Genomic DNA, 14,100 nt, shown 5'->3' on the forward strand with positions numbered 1-14,100 from the left:
ATGTTAAACAAAATAATTGTTAAATTGAGTCCCACACGTACACAGCTCCCAGTCCAAACGCCACTTCATCTAAATCCTAGGCCACACATGTGACACACCGTGTTCTTCAATAGTATGTGTCAACACGAGTAATCTGGAAGGCAAGCGTTAAAAATTCCAACCACTGTTAAGGAATGGTTCTCAAGATATAACATCAGCAAACAGTTCTAGAACTAGAGTGGAAGAACCTTAGGGAAACTCGTCTCAAAACAAGCTAGGCCAAAGACATTCTTCAAAACTGGGCAGAGCACTAAGAGCTTTCGTTAGCAGTGCTAATCTAATGAACATGACTCTTTTTTATTACCCGGGTGTCCATAGTAGTGGAAGTTGTAGAAACGTTTGTCAAAGTGCAGTCTAGTCATATACTAAAGCATGTTTCTCATCCTTGCAGCAAGTCTGATGAACGGGTACCAAAGAACGAAGATTGGTCTGGGCCACCGGTTGCAGCAGCAGCAGCAGCAGCAGCAGAAGAGGGTGCTGCAAGAGAGATGTCCGTGGACAGCCTGAGCCTTGTCGCTGGTAAGTGGGGCAACTTTTTGTGTACAATTTAGTTGGCGCAGCTACTTCCTGCACACCTGTACCACACCCTGGAAAAGTCACAAACGTTCATGTGAGGCAAGCACTGTATGTATTGTTTAGACCCAATCCTGTGACTTAGCCTTTCATCACTCTGCAGAGTTTTACCAGGGAATGCATAAATTATGGAACCCTGTTTTAAGGAACTTCAGAAGTTTCATCCAAAGTCTATGATGAGCTATATGTCTCAGAACTCTAGTTGGCTTCATGGAGCTGTGAAGGTTCGATAGATTCTTACACTTTTCTGTGCCGAATAAGTTCAGATGTGGAAGAAACACATCATTTGACTGTAACAAACGCTTCTGATGGGGTTTCCTCGATACCTCTTTCTAAGTAAAATTGTGGCAGGTTCTTTTTTTGCGCTCCTGTTTTGACCCAAGCACAGAGTGAATTAAATCAGAAACGAGCTTTGATTAATGCGATAGCTAAAGTATAATCAACCGTCCTTTTAAGTGCTTCCCACATTATGCAGTGTATGACTTTTGTGTCACTCTTAATGAAGTTCTGACACTTCAATCACTAGCAAAACGGTATTCACCATTTTCGCAAAACTACTGCTTTAAGTTCACTTTTTATTCTCCAGGGAGTAATGATTGATGCATGACTAACCTACAGAAATTCAACAATGCTGAGAGTCCTTTGAACTGACTTTGACCTTTTTTAAATGCACTTTTGAAGTTTCTCCTTGGGGCATTTCGCTTCTACATTCACAACATGGAACACCCATTTCGAGACTGGTTCATAAGATAAAAATTCATTTCATACGAGATGTCTACCTTTTCTTTCTTTCTTTCTTGTATTTCGATTCCCCCGAGAAAGGGGGCGGGCTGGCAGCAGCGTAATACGTCGCTCAGCACCCTACAGATAAATTTAAAAAACATAATGAGAAGATATAACAATACAAAGAGGTGACAAAACGGTGACTGTTTAAAACTTGTACATGGCGAAAAAGTTGTGAAGAAAAATAAAAAAGAAAGAGGTCACTGATGCTAGGAAACAGACAGGCACAATTCAAAAACGTGGCGACAGTCTGGTTTCTGTTCGCAACTCTTTAAAAAGGGGACGCACAACACTGAACACTCACGGAAACGGAAACAGTTTTATGACACACTTCTGTACTGAACCAATAGATGCATCCAGTCCAGTAATCCGGCAACCCCTTAAAATTAACACACGAACACACAAGAGGTGCACTCCTTTGTCTACAGTTGAGATATTTACGACGAAGTCATGGATTGCACTATTTCATGGTTTACTCTCGTCGCAGACAGCTGGGGTACATTTGATTCCATCCCGGAGGGGGGAGGGTATGGGGTGGTGGGAAAGTAATCCGGCCATCCCCTAAAATTAACCATGCCACTTCTGTACTAAACACTGCCGACACTATGCATGATGCGGAACAAAGGCAGTCTCAAAACAAGAAGAAGTAATTACTGATTAAAAGTGAAAAATTCATATTCATGAAAAGTCAGTTGTCAAAATGAACAAACCCAAGCGAAAAGATGTAAGGAGAGAAATGTCTTCTGAAATTTTACTGTCACTGTCAACTGATGCAGCAAGAAGCCAATTGCATTTACACATGCAAATACTTTCATTTCCAAATAAGTTCTCGTTAGTTCCCTTTCTATAAATATTCGTCACAGAGGAACTAACACCATTGATAATATACTTATATATTAAATATACGTCCTCCAATGGGCCGAAACAATATTGTTGTCCCTTTTTGCAGATAGAATAAATAGTCATCCTAATTGGACTAACATGGTTGAGAGGTTAGCGAAATAAGAGATTACCAGGAGCAGTCAAGAGTACGATGAGATCCGGAACATGTCATCTGTAATTGAAATAAAACGAAGCGTTAAGACACAAACGGATAATATCTTCTTCTACCAGAGGACATCGCTGTAATGGAGTCCAAGTTGCACTGTCTGACTAAAATAGAGAAATGCCCAGTAGCGGTGGAGGAGACAAAATGAAATTTCACGAGTTGAGAGGATACATGGTGCTATTTCAGTGATTATCACACTGAGTCAAATTTACTTCATTTATCAGCAAGACGCTGAAATCCCTCCTGCCTGGATACATGATGTAAATTGGTTAGAAAGGGTTTCATAAAGCCGTTGTATCTTCTCCTGAGCTATCGCAACCTACGACCATTGTAATCATACTTGATATTCTTGGTACAGGAATGATGACGTCGTTGATGTCCGAACAGGTCCAAATCATGCACCATCAGGGATAGATCTATGGATCTTGCAGGCCATAAGGGTACCTCAGTTGTACAGACAGCTCACAGATATATGTTCATGTGTGCCTAGGCATTGTCCTGTTAAAAAATGTAACATGCCACGTGAGAGATAATGCATGATGGCGCAGCATGTCCATGTCAAACCAGTGTGCTATCACAGTTCAGTTCATCTCTACCAGCTATGACCTGAAATCATATCTGATAGCTCCTCTCAATATGAGGCCAGGTGCAACCAAATTGTCTCTCCAAAAACCAGTGGATGAATGGGACCTCTCCCCATGCCGCCACCACACTCGTCGACCATCGTCGTCAGGGTAAAGTAGAACAACGATTTATTGCTGAACTCAGTGCAAAGCCATTTGTGACCAGTCTGTACTTCCCAGGCATGGGCATCACTCCAAATGAATCCATTTGTGTTGTAGTGTTAACAGTCGCCTATGCATGTGAGTGTGTGAGTGTGCGTGTATGTGTGTGTGTGTGTGTGTGTGTGTGTGTGTGTGTGTGTGTGCGTGTGTGTGTTCAACTTTAAACCAATGTGACATCTGGACACTGCATTATTTGACCAGCCAACCAAATGGACGCCCATTGTGAGGCTATTTTCAGTCCAGTCAGGAGCTGGTAATGCTGTCTCTCATGTGTATGCAGCATATCAATGTCATTTTGCAGTGACCACTCAACATTTGGAGCTGTTCACGTTCCTTATATATCCTACTAGTTCTGGTACAACACCAAACATGAACACCACTAACGCAGTTTGGTGGCCATTCTGTCTTAGAGAATTGCTACACAAATCTTTTATGAATGCACTGATCCAGAATGAGATTTTCACTCTGCAGTGGAGCGTTCGCTGATATGAAACTTCCAGACTTCGAGTCTCGGTCCGGCACACAGTTTTAATCTGCCAGGAAGCTTCAAATGCATGGATTGTGTGAACATAGGCGCAGTTACATTGTTATCCGACCATGGTTTCTGGGAATTTCACTTTTTTTTATAAGGCAGTGTATATACTAGGTGAACTATACTCCGAAGTTTTTCTGAAGCATTGGCACTCCTAAAATTCAAGCAAGAACTATTTAAACCACATGGTTACATAACTAGGAGTGTGGGCTCACTATATGGCAATACAGAGTGTGAGATGACGTTAACCACATCATGTTTGCCTACCAGCAACGAAAATACGGAACGTGAATACTATTTCATCAGATTCTGTATGTGTGATACAGCAGACCTTCCACCATCTCGCCGCTTCTGCCTGATGCCGATGTCATTGTCTTGAACCTATTATCGAGCATCCTCATTGCAGACAATATGGAAATAATACAGTTATCCCCCACCCCCACCCCCAAAAAAAAAAATTATCCACGGTGACGACCTATGCGGTCAGCAACTCTGAAATTAATGTGTGTGTGTGTGTGTGTGTGTGTGTGTGTGTGTGTGTGTGTGTATGTGTGTATGTGTGTGTGTGTGTGTGATAGTGTAGTCGAGGGATGAAAAGTTTCTGAACTTATGCTGCAAAGATAGAACTGCTTGAATGGTGTGTTGGATGGCTATATGACTGTCTTAACCAGCGTTAATAAAATAAAATTTACAACAATGGATAAAATGCTTACTATCCACTCTCCAAAACACTACAAAATTGCTCCACCACTGCTCAGCATGTAACACAAGAACTAAACTATTTGCTGTAGATACTCACGCCACATTTGTGTTTTGATCATAATAACATTTTACCCGATGTTTGCTACACTGTAAACTTGCAGCTCTCTTGGTGTAAACAGTTGAGATTAATTTTACTGCACAACTAACTAATCAGTTTTGTAAATTTTATTGTGTTCTTACACCAGTTTATATTTCTAACCTTTGTAAACGAGGGTGCATTTTCATGAAAGTTAATCTTTTTCTTTACAGTGCACTCAGGCATGTCAGATATCCAGGAACTTGTTTTGCCACATGTGGAGCCAGCATTCTGCTCGCTAGAGGTTGAGCATGAGAAGTAGACTGGTTAGTATACAAGCAACACTGATGTGATATTGCGTTCATAAACTTGTTTATATTTTTTTAGCTCTGTCGATTTGGGTACATTTTGATAAACTTTAACCCTTTTGTTCACAGTCTTCTCAAGCAAGTTAGCCGGGAGTGTGCCAATTTTGGCCCCAAGGAACACCTGTTCTGCACACTCCACAATACGGCCCTCGGGGCCAGCACTACTTAGACTAGTAGGCCGGGTAGAGGCTAGTTTTAGTCAAGGGCAGCAAGCATTCCGCTCACCACACAAAACGCCATTCAGACAAGAGCACAATAAGTAGGATGGTGAGTATATGTTCCAGTCTGCTTGATATTTTGTACACACACTTGTTTATATTTTTTACCTTTATCGATATGGGTACATCTTGATAACATGTAACCTTTTTTGTTCACAGTCTACGCATTCCTGCTGGACAGAGGAGTGACTATGCTGGCCAGAGCAGCAAGTGTTGTGCTGTCTAAACAAAACACCCTTAAGGACCAAGCACTGGTCAGGGCTGTTGGCTGGAAAGGATCTGATTATAGCCTGGAGCAGCAAGAATTCTGCTCGCCATGCAAAACGGCATTCGGACTCGACCAGAGGAACTAAAATGGTGTGTATCCAACCCAGTGTCCTGTGATAATGTCTTCTTACACTGGTTTATATTTTTCACATTCATGAACCGGGGTATATTTTAATGAAACATAGTTCTTTTGTTCACAGTTACTCAGGCCTGTTTGCTGGCAGTGTGCTCATTTTGGCCCAAAGCAGCAACTGTTCCGAACACTTGACAAAACGGGCTTCAGAGCCAACCACTACCCAGGTCTATTTTCCGGGAAGAAGCTGATTTCTGCCCAGAGCAGGAAGCATTCCGCTCACCAGGCGAGATGGTGTTCAGACTCGACAACAGGAAGTAGGATGGTGAGTGTATGATTGAGTCTGCTTGATATTTTGTTCACACACTTGCTTATATTTTTTTATCTCTAACGACGTGGGTACATTTTGATAAAAATTAACCGTTTTTGTTCACAGTCTACTCGAGCCTGCTGGCTGGAGGGTGACTAAATTGGTCCAGGGCAGCAGGCATTCTGCTCGCTAACAAAACAGCCTTCACGGCCAAGTACTACTCAGGCCTGTTGACTAGAAAGGAGCTGAATTTGGCGCAAAGTAGCAAGAATTCTGCTCACTAGATAAAACAGTATTCAAACTCGAGCGCAAGAGATGGGACTGTGAGTACATGTTTCAGTCCGTTGTGATACTGTGTTCTTATATTCTTCTGCAATTTTTACCACGATCTATAAATATACACTTTGATGAAATGTAACCAGTTTCTTCACTGTCTAATCAGGCCTACTTGGCGGTGAGGAGCATTTTGGTCCAGAACAGCAACTACCCTCCTGGCGAGACAAATTGGTCTTCGGTGTCTAGTACTACTCATAAATGTTGACCGGGAAGGAGCTAATTTTACCTTGGAGAAATTAGCATTCCACACACCATGCAGAATGGCCTTCAGCCTCGAGAACAAGGAGAATGGTGAGAATATGATCTAATCTTCTACGATTTTGTGATTTTACACTTGGTTATTTATTTACCTTCATCGACAACAGTGCAGTTTGATGAAACTTAATGCTTTCATTCAGAGTCTACTTAGACGTGGTGGATGGGAAAGAGTTTTTGTTGACTCCAGAGAACACACAGATTAGTGCAACATCTTCCCAACTATGTTGGACTATTCTTATTTCCTCACATATCACCATTCTACATTTCTAACACTGACATCCGACCACAATCTTAGTAGGCACCTCTAAACCATTCCGTTTTTTTTTTTTTTCTCATTGCTTAACTTTTCAGTTCGGGCTAAACCTACAAAGTTTCTCATTCACAAATTTCGTCCGTTTTTCACTACAGTTACCGATGTTACAGACAGAAATATTTCTTTACAACCTTTTCTCTCTGAGACTGTCACTTTTTGAAAGCCATACTAATAGACACAAACCGTTATTTTCGGGTAACTTCCGACTGTTGCTTGTGTTAGCTACCTCTGTTCTACTGTTCAACAACATTCATTCAAATTTCAACTTGAACTGTAACATGGTTGACCTTCTCTCGGTTATTTTGTGGATATAGTTTATCAATTTGATGTTAATACAAATAAGTACACTGGACTGCACCAAGAGAAAGAACCAAGGCAATACACAGTATGGAAACATAATATGGAACAAGTTGCATGTGGCAGTAATCGACAATCTAACAGGAGCGCAGGATTTCATTTTGTCATAGACCTATGTTAAGAGACTGCATGCCTTAAGTCCAGCCACACGATCCCTATCTATGATGCAGTTCTTTTTATGCTGCACTCCAGTCTGCACACATCACTGAATCTTGCATGACTAGATTAGATTAGATTAGATTAATACTTGTTCCATAGATTATGAATACTACACTTCGTAATGATGTGGAACGTGTCAGGTTAATAAAAGATGTCTGTACAAGATATTACATTAAACAAAATATTGCATGACACTAATATTTTTTCCCTTAATTTATAACTAAAAATTCAACCACTGAGTAGAAGGAGTTGTCATCTAGAAATTATTTTAATTTATTTTTAAATGTTAGCTGGCTGTCTGTCAGGCTTTTGATGCTGTTTGGTAGGTGACCAAAGACTTTTGTGGCAGCATAATTTACCCCTTTCTGTGCCAAAGTCAGATTTAACCCTGCATAGTGAAGATCATCCTTTCTCCTGGTGTTATAGCTGTGCACACTGCTATTAATTTTGAACTGGGTTGGATTATTAACAACAAATTTCATAAGTGAATATATATACTGTGAGGTTACTGTGAGGATACCTAGATCCTTAAATAGATGTCTGCAGGATGACCGTGGGTGGGCTCCAGCAATTATTCTGATTACACGTTTTTGAGCAATGAATACTTTTCTACTCAATGATGAATTACCCCAGAATATGATGCCATACGAAAGCAGTGAATGAAAGTAGGCACAGTGAGCTAATTTACTGAGATTCTTATCAACAAAATTTGCAATAACCCTAATAGCATACGTTGCTGAACTCAGACGTTTCAGCAGACCATCAATGTGTTGCTTCTTAGTTTAACCTCTCATCAATGGACACACCTAAAAATTTTGAAAATTCTACCTTAGCCACAGACTTCTGTGCAAAGTCTATATTTATTACTGGAGTTGTGCCATTTACTTTATGGAACTGTATATACTGTGTTTTCTCAAAATTTAAAGAGAGTCCGTTTGCTGAGAACCACTTAATAATTTTGTGAAAAACATCATTTACAATTACATCACTTAGTTCTTGGTTTTTGGATGTTATTACTATACTTGTATAATCAGCAAAAAGAACTAACTCTGCATCTTTATCAATGTGGAATGGTAAGTCATTAATGTATATCAAAAACAGTAAAGGACCTAAGACCGAACCCTGTGGGACCTCGTACTTGATAGCCCCCCCCCCCCCCAGTTTGAGGAATCAGCTGTTGTTTTAACATTACATGAACCACTTATTTCAACTTTCTGCATTCTTCCAGTTAAGTATGAATTAAACCATTTGTGCACTGCCCCCCTCAAACCATAATGATTTAGCTTATCTAAAAGAATTCCATGATTTACACAATCAAAGGCCTTTGTGAGATCACAAAAAATACCAATGGGTGATGTCCGGTTATTCAGAGCATTAATATTTGATCAGTGAAAGCGTATATAGCATTTTCTGTTGAAAAGCCTTTCTGAAAACCAAACTGACATTTTGTTAGTACTTTATTTTTACAAATATGGGAGACTACTCTTGAATACATTACTTTCTCAAAAATTTTTGATAGAGCTGTCAGAAGAGAGATTGGGCGGTAGTTGTTGCCATCCGACATATCCCCCTTTTTATGCAATGGTTTTACAATGGCATATTTCAGTCTGTCGGGGAAAACACCCTGCTCCAAAGAGTATTACATATGTGGCTGAGAATCCTACTTATCTGTGGGAACAAGCTTTAAGTACCTTGCTGGAAATGCCATCAATTCCGTAAGAGCTTTTACTTTTCAGTGAGTTTATTATTTTTCTGATTTCAGAGGGAGAGGTTTGTGGAATTACAGCTGTTTCAAACTGCACAGGTATGGCCTCTTCTATTAGTAGCCTTGCCTCTTCTAGTGAAGATCTAGATCCTATTTTCTCCACAACATTTAAAAAATGATTATTGAAAATATTTTCAATTTCTGATTGTTTGCTAGTACACTTGTCATTCAGTTATATGGCACTAAAGTCTTCCTGTGCTCTTGGTTGCCCTGTTTCCCTTTCAATAATATTCCAAATTGCTTTAATTTTATTATCAGAGTTACTTATCTCAGACATGATACACATGCTTCTGGACTTTTTAATAACTTTTCTTAGAACTGCACAATAGTTTTTATAATATTGAACAATTTCGAGGTCAGTACTCCCTCATGCTGTTAGATACAGTTCTCTTTTACAGTTGCGAGATATTATTATTCCTTTAGTTAGCCAAGGTTTTTTACATGTTTTCTTAGAATTATGTTTAACTATTTTCTTGGGAAAACAATTTTCAAATACCCTTAAAAATGTATCATGAAATAAGTTATATTTCAAATTTGCATCAGGTTCCTTGTACACTTCATCCCAGTCTAGCTGCTGTAGGCTTTCCCTAAAGTTTGCAATATTTATATTGTTAATTGAACGCACTGCTTTGAAAGTCTGATTTCATTTACTGCATGGAGCTATGTCATATACTGTAACTAGCTGTTCACCATGATCTGAAAGACCATTCTCAACAGGATAAGCATTTATGTCCTTAAACTTATCTTGGTCTATAAAAAAGTTATCTATCAATGTACTGCTGTTCTTTGTTATCCAAGTAGGAAAATCAATGACAGAGCTCAAATTGAAAGAACTGAGTAATACTACAAGGTCATTCTTCCTATTACACTCTTTCAGGGAATCAACGTTGAAATGCCCACAAATGATAATTTGCTTCCCCCTGTCTGACAGATAGCACAACAAAGCATCCATTTTTTCTAGAAATAACTGGAAATTTCCTGAGGGGGACCTATACACTGTTACAATTATGGAAGTGCCATCATTTAGTTTAAGTTCAGTGGCACATGCGTCCATATGTTGCTCTACACAAAATTTTTTAGTTTCTAAATTTTTTACACTGTGGAAGCTTTTGAAATATATGGCAACTCCTCCTCTCATCATATTATGTCTACTTACATGTGCAGCTAATTTGTACCCATTGATACTAACCTTTTGCATATCAGTGACAATGTGATGCAATAACACTCAGAAAAGGGTCAGTGTACCAACATAGAATGAACAGACTATCCGGTAAAATCAGCTACTGAATTCAGGGAGTTTGGGAGACAAACTAATGTGGATACAGAACAATCCCATTGTGTCAAATTTAGTTACACACAGATAACCTTAAAATCACTTTGATGCTGTGCCATGTGGCTCTTAGGAAATTTTTGGACTCTGCTTTCAATAAAATCACATGATTTCTTCAGAACACAAACCACACTAACACCCCAGTCTCAACCACATGGCCATCATCGACACCCTGTTACAACAATAAGCCAGTATACCAATGAAGGCCTCGTCCCACTGACAGACTGTAAGTTGAGTCAAGATGTATGACCTCCCATATGCTTTGATCACTTAAACTACCTTCATATAAGTCTGTAGACTGCCTATGTGTTTGTATCTATTTAGTCATATTTAATACGAAATGGACTAATACAAAGTATACAGTGTAACCAAGGCGTATTGCAGTCTGAAGTAGGTCCAACATCAGCGAAGCCCCAAGACTTTTTCTCCCCTTCAATGGCCTGCCTGTCATACTTAGGACTTTGGAGGTTGCTGTGACATCAGACAAGCCACTTTATCAACAGTTTTTCTATCAGTCTGCGGTTTCCTACATTGGTTTCTCCAGGTGATGCTCTTCAGCAACACTTTCTGGAAATTTATTCTTTTCAAATCCGTTTTAGGATGCGCTATTTTTCGTTGCTTGGTCATCCTTTCCTTGGACTCATCCATTCGCTGATATTCAAGGGATATCTGCTCTTGGAAACTCCATCTTACTTATTGTTTGTGTCTTATTAAAACCTGATGTCAGCTCTCTGAAACTTTCTGTAACTACGCTCTCCTGCCTGCAATAATTACATAGCGCCCTTGGGCGTGCTGCTGCTGTCCCCCCTCCCTTTCCTCCCTATGCAACAATGGTAGCTTCCTGCCTTCGGGTGGTCCTACAAATTCTTATTTCAGTGCTTAGTTGAAACTGAGATATCATGAGATCTACCATTCAAACCACAAAGCATGTTTTCACAAAACTTACTCTAGTCAAATTGTACATACATCATCCTGTGATTGCACGTACTTATCACTGTCCTTCATTACTTTAATTTATCTACTGATTAGCTATGAGTGTGATGAACATGAAAAGTGGAAGAATTTGCCACTACCATGTCTCAACCTTCTCACATTGTTTTTAAAATTTCTATGAGCTCTGAATATGGGTACATGATAAACTTCTTTTTCCTTTATTTCTACATCATGTAGGTATATTTCACTTTCTCACATTTTCTCCTGCCCCCAGCTGTTCACAGCCTTCAATTCTGGCCTTTTCATGTCCTTTACAGGTCTTAGCAGTTTTTAGAACTTCCCCCAACATTTAACACTATATATTTTAAGAAAACATGCACTGATAGTTACACCATTTTATTTGTCATGTATATATATATATATATATATATATATATATATATATGTATATATATATATATATATATATATATAAATTTTAAGTTAATTCTAATACAACATATTTCAGCAAGATTATCTCTTTATGCTATGTATGTAGTGTTAGCACAGTTACTTTGTCATACTACTTAACACTTCACATCTAACTTCACCACACAGTTTCACATGCTAGTGCTGGTGTGTTAACCTATAAGATATGAGGTAAGTGATTATGATCCTCCACCTTGAGATCTAACCCTAGGCATAGGACAAAAGAGAATATTGCTGTCCACCATGTCTGCCATGACACCTTCTTCCTCATCAACAGCATGGTCCACTCCAATTCCTACTCCAGAGCCCTCTTTCTTGAGATGTGAGCTAGGTTCATAAATCTCAGAGTATAAGCCTCACAATGACACCTGAAGGCTACCATTTTCCACACCATGTAACAAAGTTTGTTTTCTAACTACACACAGATTAATTTGTTACACTACTTTTTCCAAATATTTTCAGCATAATTTTAGACATGAGTTTAGTGATGGAAGCTTACCATTATGATTTACTCTGTCCAAGGAATACCACACATGACTCCATAGACTTTTCCCTGTCCATTACTGTACTTTTTTGTTTTTCATAGATTGAAAATTAGACTTTCTTGATTGCGTTTTCTACATTTACTTCATCACTAGATCTTTTTATATTTACACTTCTGAGTCCACCTATTCTGGTGCTCCACACTGCTCAGTCTCTTTATTTCCTTAGCCAATTACATAAAATATTCAGATCACACACCTGCTCATGACACAAATCACTCATTTTCTTAACATTCCGCACTGTTAACTTAGTTCCAAGTTACATTTCTATTATATTCATTCCTCTTGTAACTTATTTTACTTAAATTATAAAAACACTGTTCATACTTGTATATCACAGAGCGTTACTTCCAGTATCGTGGTTTACCCAGAATTTTGTCTTGTTTTCACTTCATGTCCCCCTTCTGTATTTCAAAACTGTATTCATACTGGTCTACTTTCGGGATTTTACATTTATCATGATATCATCATGACATCCTGTATCCAACCATTGACTTACTTCACATATTCTCTTGCCATATCAATAACTTCCTGACTTCTCAGTTGTCTATAAGCAGATACTGAAGACTACCAACAATACATTAAACAAAAGAGGAAGAGAATAGAACAAGGGAAAAATACATTGTTCTACCCAGCTCAAGTATACACAGTCGCCTCGCTGTGAAGTTTCCCATTGAGCAGGAAACCTCGTACCCTTTTTAATGTGCCTCATCCATCATCCCTTCATCCACTTTTCACGCATCTGTTTCTAGTCCGCCTTCCAGAGGATAACTCTTACATCCTTTTTCTGCTTCCCTTTGAACTCCAAAACGATATAAACTTATATTTCATGCTTCTATTTCGTTACAACCTTTGGTCCTACTTCGAAGTTCAAAATTTCCCAGAAATGGCTCCTTTTGCTACAAAAATTGTGTTACTACTGCCTTTTCCTAACTAAACTCCCCATGAACAGGCGCCATGAAGCTCTAGTGGTACCGACATGGGCGCCATATCATCCTCAGCCCACAGGCGTCACTGAATGCGGATGTGGAGGGGCATGTGGTCAGCACATTGCACTCAAACCGTTAGTCAGTTTACATGACCGGAGCTGCTACTTCTCCATCAGGCAGCTCCTCAGTTTGCCTCACAAGGGCTGAGTACACCACGCTTACCAACGGCGCTCGTCAGACTGAATGGTCACCCATCCAAGTTATAGCCCAGTCTGACAGTGTTTAACTTCGCTGATCTGATGACTACCTTTTCCTTCATGCTGAGGTTTTGTTAGAAAATGAATATTTGCATCCTTGGAAATACACATGGTTTATCAGGTACCAGTTCAACACAAAACACATACAACAACAACAACAACAACAACAACAGCAGCAGCATACAGAGAAATCACACACAGGTGCGTATTATCAACCAAAGACATGAAATACTGACTTTAGTTATTAAAAAACACCAATGATGTAAAATACATTAACACTCTCCCTTATTTAATAACTTGCAAAGTCTAATCTTATTACATAAATACTGATATCTAATGGAAAACCGTGGCTTTTTTATGATATCAGCAAGTTGTTCTACAGTGTCTACTTTCGCAACTGTGATTTCACCAGCGCTAACTCGTTCACGAACAAAGAAATGTCTTACACGAATATGCTTCATTCTTCAGTGAAACTCGGGATTCTGGGCAAGCTGGATAGCAGCTTCGTTGTCAACCTGCAGAACTGGTGTTGCCTCCAATTGGTCCAATTCTGTCAGAAGCTTCTTGATCCAGACAATTTTGCTGAGCAGCTTCACTGGCAGCCACAACCTCAGCTTCAGTTGTGGATATGGCAACAGAAGATTACCTTTGACTAATCTATGAGATAGGTGTCCCAGAG

This window comes from Schistocerca cancellata, chromosome 9 (assembly GCF_023864275.1).
Source record: "Schistocerca cancellata isolate TAMUIC-IGC-003103 chromosome 9, iqSchCanc2.1, whole genome shotgun sequence".
NCBI lineage: Eukaryota > Metazoa > Arthropoda > Insecta > Orthoptera > Acrididae > Schistocerca > Schistocerca cancellata.